Raw genomic sequence first — 9592 nt, forward strand, 5'->3', positions numbered from 1 at the left:
CAAAAAGAAAATTGAAAATCTGAAAATGTTGGTTGACGGGGGGCTTTTTCACATTTAATCACAAAGAATCTTGAGCTTTGTAGAGCTCTGGGGATTTGGGGGGTGGAGAAGGACATTAGAACATTGAGTTTGAAAACAGCTTTATGCAAACGAATATTAGGTTTGTGGCTAACCATATCCTAAATGTGGAGGAAATGATTTAATTGCTTCCATGTTAAGGGATTAAGGATCTCTTGGGGAAGACAACAAACAGTTTGAACTGTACATAGCAAGCAGGTTAGAAGACAAGCCACATTGCTCTTACGAATAAGCAGATTGGGCATGTGTTGGGTGCGCACTATGACTGCAGTCTGTGGCTTACATAGGAAACTTCCTTACACTTCCTTACCTTTGTGCCATCTGGCTCTGTATTGCGCCAATAGGGGCTCTTGTGTTTCAGACAGTCTTTCCTAGCCCTACTTGGAAATGCTGGGGATTTGAATCATAGAATCATAGAGCTGGAAGAGACCACAAGGGCCATCGAGTCCAACCCCCTGCCAAGCAGGAAACACCATCAGAGCACTCCTGACATATGGTTGTCAAGCCTCTGCTTAAAGACCTCCAAAGAAGGAGACTCCACCACACTCCTTGGCAGCAAATTCCACTGTCGAACAGCTCTTTGAACCTGCCACCTTATGACTAAGACCACAATCCTAACCCCACTTACAATAGGACTTACTTCTGAATATACAGGGTTTGGACTGCACTGCACTGTTTCTCTTCATCCTTTGAATCAAGTTTCTCAGAGCTAACTGAACTGGCAGGCATTCTGCAGCCACTTCACTTGCCAATAAGTGATGCTTTACTTAGTTCTGCCATGAGAGAGGCTCCTATTTAAAATAAATGGCAGCCAGTTCTATGATTAAGGCAGGTCTATTAAGGCCTAGAGACTCCAGTTCCTATTTTTGTTTCATCTGGTGCCGATGTGCAGCCAGACGTTCATCGTTTTGAATTTTGGTGAACACAAGAGTACTTGATCGCTGCGGTTTTTGACAGACGGATAGAGGGAAAGGCACCTTCTTGTAAGTGATGGTATGTTAATCAGAGCCGCAGCTGTCTCCGTGAATACAAATTGCGGGCATCAAGGAATCGCCTGCCTCCATTCTAAATATGGCACAGTACTCACAAAGCACCGTGTTGCCAGCAACTCGCTTATACAGATGGGTCAATTCAGGCTCTGTGTCCCCGTTACGCTTCAAAAATCGGATCAGGATGACCCCCTTATTAAAACCTCAAGGCAGTTTATTTAAGAGATTGGTTGGAGATAAACCTGTTTCTGTCCTAATTTTTCTTGTGGCAGAACCAATTCATCCTTGTCCTTCCCAGGCCGGTCTTTTCCATTTGATTTCAAATTGGATTTGGACCTCCGGGGATTTTTGATGTCAACCTCCCTAATGTAGTGTCAGCAGGAAGACACAGAGAGATAAAAAGTCAGTTTCACTTAAGAGCAGATTTATCCTTCACCCCTCCCTCTTCCAGCAGCATAACCTGGATTTTCTTGGTCTCTCAATCTCTTGCATTTGTCTGCTAACAACCAGAGTAAATAGGTTCAACAGAGATAAGGCCCTACTAAGGGCAGTCTTTGCTTATGGTGAGGCAAGGCAAGGATGCATCTGGAAGGAGAGCTTCCTATATATTTATGTTCAGAGAACCAGGCTATGTGCTTCAGTGTTTTTTTAAATTATCGATTAATATTATGACTACTGTTGCTGGTAATTTTGATTTCTTACTCTCCCTTCACCATAAGGTCCCAGGGCAGATGAAAAAAAAATTAAAATTCAATGTTTAAAACAGTGTAAAAAAAATTACAGTCACAGGAATAGGGTGGGCCCCCAAAATATATATCTCAGGCGTCAAAAGGCCAACATAAAGAGGCACGTCTTCCAAATAGGAGGAAAGAATATAATTAAGGTACCAGACACACTTCTTTGGGGAGGTAATTCCACAACTTAGCAGTTGCCACAGAGAACGCCCTCTCCCAGGCCATGATCTCCCCACAACCTTTGAGGGTCGTGGAGCTACCAAGAGTAAGCTTGCCATATGTTTGCATTTTCCCAAACATATCTAGAATACAGCAGTCAGCAGCAGCAGCAGTGTCCGGGCAGAAATCAGGTAAATGTCTTTGCCGATTTTCCATAAAGATAGCTGGAAAATGGCATTTTTTGTGTGTGATTTCCCCCCAAAAGCTCAACAATTTAGGCAAAACAAAAAACCACTCTCCTTTCACTCAGCATGCTCAATCTGCCCAACCAAAAAAGCTATGGCATGGCTAGTTTGGAAAGGTGCCAGCACAGAGTAACACCTGGCATGCTGAGGAGGAGGAGGAAAGGAACATCTCTGAGAAGAAATGGGTGGAGGTCTGAAGGAAACTAGACAGTGAATAATAATAATTATTTATTTATTTATTCCCCAGCCACTCTGAGCGGTTCCCAACAGAATATTAAAAATGCAATAAAACATCAGACATTAAAAACTTCCCTAAAGAGGGTTGCCTTCAGATGTCTTCTAAAAGTCACATAGTTGTTTATTTCCTTGACATCTGCAGGGCGGGTGCCACTACCAAGAAGGCCCTCTGCCTGGTTCCTTGTAACCTCACTTCTCGCAGTGAGGGAACTGCCAGAAGGTCCTCGGAGCTGGACCTCCATGTCCGGGCTGAATGATGGGTGTGGAGATACTGTTATTATTAGGTGCATGAGGCAAGTTGAAGCCATTTGCCTCAGGGGGCAGATTCAACCCACTCCCTGCCCTCTTCCTGTCCCTGCCATTGCACCACTGCCCTCCCCACGCTGCCAACACTGCACTGTTGCCCTTGCTGCTGCCATACCCTCCAACATTTCTCTGGTGAAAATAGGGATGCCGTATTCCCTAATAATAATTTTACTATTTATACCCTGCCCATCGGACTAGGTCACTCCAGCCGCTCTGGGCAGCTTCCAACATATTAAAAAAACAACAATAAAATATTAAACATGAAAAAACTTCCCTATACAGGGCTGCCTTCAGAGGTCTTCTAAAAGTTACGTAGTTACTTATCTCCATAACCTCCAACATTTCTCTGATGAAAATAGGAACATCTTATGGGAAAATTTACCAGGCTGGCCCTGATTATAAGCCACATATTTGCACTCAAGAGTCTCAAGGCAACTGGCCTAGTAAAAATAAAAGAACAAAGACATTTAAAATGGCTGGTGGTGGGGTTTTTGTTTTGTTTTGTTATTGTTTTTACCCTGTATTTTTGTGCTGTGAACCACCCTTGAGATCTAAGGATGAAGGTCAGTATATAATAAATGATAATAAACAATAAACAATATGGGGACAGAAGAATGGGGAAAGAGAGGAAAGCTGTTAAGGAAGTGAATTTAAAAGGACCAAGGAGGAGGGATGAAATAAACTAGCAGTTTTTGTTTGTTTGGTGGGGAGGCAGGAGGTACGAGGTGGGAGTGAAAGGAAAATGGGAGGAGAAATTACAGGAGATGGGTAAAAATACTTTTGAGTGGTATGCAGGGGCGGGAAGGGAAAATATAAAAGAAAAAACCCTTTCCAGATCAGCAAATACTGCCTAAAGCAGAGAGGCTTTCTGAATAGCAGCAGAACACCTGTCTGTAATTCGCTTGAAGAAAGCTGAGCTACGGACAAGGAAAATTCGTAAAAAAAAAAAAAAAAAAAAGCATTTCCCAAAGATGGGATTAGATACCAGCGCAAAACGATGTCAGCTCATTATGCCAAACTAAGCCTCCAGTTGCCACCATTTTGTGATTGGCTCTTGCCCTTGCGCCACCATTTTGTGACTGATTGGCCTCCGTAATTCTCAGTCATCTCAAATGGGCCCTGGAGGAAGAATGTTAGACAAATTCACGTCTATACTGATGTAGCAAAAGAAGCAAAAGCTGTAGAGTTTATATTGTTTGGGGCAACTTTTTGGAAGTATGAGCCCAGAGGTTTGTGCTTCAAAGCTCATCATTGATTGGGCTTTAATAAATGCAGTCGTACCGTACCCTGATGCTGTGTTTATCCAGCGTCCCTTTCTTGGGGATAAAGTGTTCATCCAAGGAAGAATTGGGGAGTTTTTCCTCATTTATCTAACACTGACTGGCAGCAGTGTTTTGGGTTTCAGGCAGGAGGCTTCCGAACCTTAAACTGGAGATACTGGTGACTTAACATGGCATATTTTCCATATAAAGGATATGCTCTACTGCTAAGGCACTGGACTTTGTGACAGAACTTCACAACCTCTGTAAATTAGAAAAGAATTTAATAGCTGGGTGTCTGGATTCTACTGAGCTGTGTGCATGGATTGTTGTAGGGGGGGAAATCTGCTTTTTTTTAAAAAAAAAAAAGAGCTTGTGTGTGTGTGTGAGAGAGAGAGAGAGAGAGAGTGTTCCCATAGGAATAACTCCAGATATTTCACTGTAAAAGGCCCCCAAAGCTACCATTCCCACCCCTCCACCCCATTCTATCCCATAAACGCTGTGCAAGTGGTTGGAATTTTTTGGCACAGCTTCGTTTGTAGATCTGGAAATCATCCAGATACAAAGATTAACACCCTGATTCTTACTTGGCACTTTGATGGGATGATTTAACACAGCGCAAGCACCTATAATGGCCTTCTGAGCCAAGTATTTGCTGAACACCCACCCTGTTTGGCATAAAAGATAAGGCTGCAAGCTGTAGAGATAGGGAATGGGTGTCATTACAGCAATTCACAAAGCTCTAAAGGCACTGTGTCAATAGTAGGTGCTCTAAAAACAACTAATTAGAGAACACCAACAGCAGATTATGCCTTTTTGATTCAGGCTCCCCAAGCAATTGCAAGGCATGTAATTTTAAAGGCCTGACAAGCAATTTGCTGATTGGCAACAGTGGCTCTGCTTCTCACCTTTGGATTTTGCAGGATAGGCAGTTCCTGCCAACTGGCTTGTTGGCGCAAACTTCCTCTCACACCAGCTGGTCTACTCTGGTGCAGGCTCCATGTTCCAGCCTTTGCTTCCAGTGCGGCCTGCCCACCTAAAACTGGCTCTCGTAGTTTATTTCCCACAGAATGGCTTCCAGTTTTTCACTTACTTCCATTTAGGATTGCCAATTTCTTTTTATATACTTTTACATTCTATATGTAGTTTGACAACTTCAAAGCAGGTATAAATCAACGGCGAACCTTTCCCCATGTTATTGCAGACATAGCACTAAACCATGGTTAGCACCAACCATGTCTGTTGCCTTTAACCTGGGTAAAGATACAGTAAAACTATGATTTAGCATAGCATGTCATGCTAAGCCTCCAGAGAACCCATACAAAGAAATACGAATAAGCTACTGTTGCTTTAGAGGTGAGCAAACGGAGTATAGTGGTACCTCTGGTTACATACTTAATTCGTTCCAGAGGTCTGTTCTTAACCTGAAACTGTTCTTAACCTGAAGCACCACTTTAGCTAATGGGGCCTCCTGCTGCTGCGGCGCCACCGCTGCATGATTTCTGTTCTCATCCTGAAGCAGTGGCGTAGTGTGGGGGGTGCAGGGGGGCCCGGCCGCACCGGGCGCAACATCTGGGGGTTAGGGTTAGGGGGTGCAAATCCATGGGTTAGGGAGCGCAAATTACTTGCCTTGCCCCGGGTGCTGACAACCCACGCTACGCCACTGTCCTGAAGCAAAGTTCTTAACCCAAGGTACTATTTCTGGGTTAGCGGAGTCTGTAACCTGAAGCGTATGTAACCCGAGGTACCACTGTATTTAACAGTCATTCAAAGCAAGCAAACCAGGGTTAAGGCATCTACACAGGTGCCTGCCTTATTTTAGATAGTTTTGACTAGTTTGGCGCAGGCCAGTGATCCTGTGCCTTTAATAAAGAGACTTCTAGTATATCTCTCTAAGCAGAATTGATATTGCTATAACATTTAACGCGATAGAGCTCTCAGATCTGAGGTTGAAGCTATTGGCAGGTTTTCTTTATTCATCTCATTTACACCTCATCATGTAGTTAAGCTGCAGGAGGGGGGACTTTTTGCAGCCTGAGGGCCGCATTCTCTCCTAGACAGCCTTTTAGGGGCCACATGTGGGCGGGGCCGCAGGCTAAAGTTGGCAGAGCAATAAATGTGAATTCTGTGTTTGCACTGTGAGCTAGTTTCTTTGCAAGTGGCCCCCTTCCCCTGTCTTCCATCCAGACAAGCAAGAATCACTACCAGAGTTCAGGGACACATTCCAGGGCTGGTGAAGGGTGTGACTCTGGAGGCCTGAGGGAAAAACAGAGAAGCTTGGAGGGTCACCCCCCCTCCAAGGTCAGGTCTTTGGTTTCCTGTCCCCTGTATTCAACTTCCAGTGTGGTGCAGTGGTTAGAGTGTCACAGTAGGACCTGGGAGAGCAGGGTTCAACTCCTCACTTGCCTATAAAGCTTGCTGGGTGAACTTGTGCCAGTCACAGTCTCTCAGCCTAGCCTACCTCACAGTGTCGTTGTACGGATAAAATGGAGGCGGGAGAGCCATATACAGTGGTGCCCTGCAAGATGAATGCCTCGCAAGACGGAAAACTCGCTAGACAAAAGAGTTTTCCGTTTTGGAGGTGCTTCGCAAAACGAATTTCCTATGGGCTTGCTTCGCAAGACGACAATGTCTTGTGAGTTCCTGTGGGTTTTCCCCCCCTTCCCCCCTTTTCTAAGCCGCTAAGCCGCTTATCAGCTGATCCGATCAGCAGATAAGCCGCTAATAGCGCTAATCCGTCAATGGGCTTGCTTCGCAAGACGAAAAAATCGCTAGACGAAGAGAATCACAGAACGGATTCTTTTCGTCTTGCGAGGCACCACTGTATGCCTCTTTGAACTCCTTGGAGGAAAGGGTGGGGTATAAATGCAATAATAAATAAGAATAAAATAAGTGTACAGCACAACACGGAAGAACGTCAAAACCAGCCAATACAATAGCAGCAGCAAAACTAGCAAAAGTGTATCCGATGGCCTCCTAACAAATTTTGGCAAGGGAGGGGCTCTCATATAGGTCTTGGGTGCCCACTGCTTACTCAGTAATCTTTCTGAACCCTGAATCCCACAAAGCTATAGCCCAGTCTCTGGTCATATACATTGCGTTATATATCTCATTTAGGCTGCATCTAGACATATCAAAGAAGCGTTTCAGTAAGTGATGTAAATTTAAACAGGGAAAACAGTTAGAGAAAAACAGGACTCCACATCGCCATCTGGTGGCACAATGTTATATCACACATAACAACTTTTTCTTTACCAGTCTAGCTGGGAGTTATTTCTGTCCATCTCCTATGCTGGCCAATGATCTCAGGACAGCACAGCCAATTGCAATCCTCACTAAGTTCCCACCCCTGTTTCCAGGGTTAAAAAAAAGTCACCAAACCTGCTATGTTAAATAGCAAATTAAAAACCCTTCTTGCAGGAATGTGCCTCCATTTTAATTCCCCCTTTAGCTTTTCTCACATGGTTAGTCAGTCAGGAGTACCCCAGCAACTCACTGAAGGTGCTAGAAGGTTTGGTTGGGATTATGACCGTCCTCCCCAACCAATCAGATGCATGCATTTGCCACCTGTTCTTTGAGGCTGTGCTGGTTTTTACCTCCTTTTGCAAACAGCAGGCGAAAGAAGCATGATACTAACTTCAGCTCTGTGAGTTTCTGGTGTTTATTACTTCTAATATATATGTGTGTTTGTGTGTAATATGTAAATAGAGCTCTGTAGGAATGGTGGTATACTACGGTATGGCTAGAGGGATGTGGGTAAAAAAATTTAAAGCTTTTTTTGGGGGTGGGAAGAGCAGGTGTAATGTTTCTACTAATTTAGCTTGTGTGGAGGCTGCCCTGTTAATATTTGACTGTACTTGCTTAATTGAGCTCTTTTTCTCTTTTGTGGTGTAAGGTTTTAAAAACTAACTTTGGGAAAGGGCAACTGTGCTTTTCATAGCAGCATAATAAATTCAGGAATGAATTTTGACTCATACATAGAACAGGGTTTAGGAAAGCTGAGCAGCACCCAGAGCAAATTAAGGAATTGCAAAGCAAGAGCAAGACTTCTACACCTGCAGTTGTGTCCTGCTGGATTCAGTGGGACTTACTCCAAAGTAAGTGTCTGTAGGATCGTAGCACCACAGCACAATGCTAACTGTGTCTATTAGAAGTAAACCCTATTGACTTCAGTAAGGCTTACTCCCTGGTTAAGTGGAGTTAGGATTGCAGCCTTAGTATTTTATTATATTGTAGATGCCTTGGGGGCAGCTGTTAGGTTGCTTTCTGGCCCTTCATATAGATTTTTCTATGCTAAAGCAGTCTGGAATGGGCTAGACGTCGTTAGTGCTAGATTTTATTGAACTTGTCCAGTGAACTAATGTTGTTCGGATTTTCTGCTTATCCGTTAACTCTGTTACTTCAAGCAACATACAACTTTTATAAGCGACTTTTTATTGCCTGGTGTTTTAGGTTTTTTTAGTATTCCTGTTGTGTGTGTGTTTTTAAAAGGTACCAGTAGTGTTGGGAAGGAAAAGGATAGAATAATTAGTAGCTATTGAGCAGAGAAAGTTTAGGAAGGGCTATTTGACATAGCAAACAGCTTATTCCCAAGTGGTGGAAATACCATCAATGGCACCATCTAATGCCATAGCTCTTATATGGACTTGAGAACGTTTCCAAGAAGTTGTCAGTCCTTCTGAGACATCCTTCATGTATTTTTGTGGATACCCTGATTGGGCCTGAACGAAGATAAAGTTAGCTAATTTGCGCTGTACCCCCCCCCCATAATCTCCTTTGCGCCACCAACTTTCTGCCTTGTTATGCCTGTTGGTCACCAACTGCTACTGAAATAGGGCAAACATGTCCATCACATCAGTCAGTGAGTCAACAACAACTGGTATTGTCAATTACATTTATAATTCAGATGCCGCTGCAGAAAAAAGGCCCTTGGAAGCCAGCTACTTCACCATGAAAGGTGAGGGGATTCAGAGAACTTCTGAAGAATATCCGGATTCACATCCACATTTAAAGCACATTGCTTTCCCCCGCCCCAAAGAATCCCAAGAACTGCAGTGTGTCAAGTGTGGTGGGAATTGTAGCTCTATAAATTATAGTTCCCAGAATCCTTTGGGGAAACCAGGTGTTTTAGATGTATGGTGTTCTTGTGGCCGTTAGTGGGCACATACTTTTGGGGGAACAGTCTTTCTCCCTCCAGTTGACATAACGTCTATTATTCACTCAGGCGTAAGACTCCATTCAGAGTGGATGGGTCTGGGACCACATCTCCACCCCCAAGCACCAGCAGACCCTCCAAGTCTCCTTATTTTCCAGGGACCATCCCAGATTTAAAGAAGCCTTCCTTCTGTCCTTGGGGTGTCACTATTTTCATTGGAGAATTGTTGGGGGGTATGGAGATATGGAGAGATGAGCGCCATAAGCCCGGAGTCGTTCGCGGCTGGACTTAATTGCCAGGGGTCCTTTACCTTTACCGTCATGGGGTTACCCCTGAGTCAAGTAGATAAGTAACTATACAACTTTTAGAAGACACCTGAAGACAGTCCTGTATAGGGAAGTTTTTCAGTGTTTAATGATGGTTTTATATA

This window comes from Podarcis vaucheri, assembly GCF_965113315.1.
Source record: "Podarcis vaucheri genome assembly, chromosome: 16".
NCBI lineage: Eukaryota > Metazoa > Chordata > Lepidosauria > Squamata > Lacertidae > Podarcis > Podarcis vaucheri.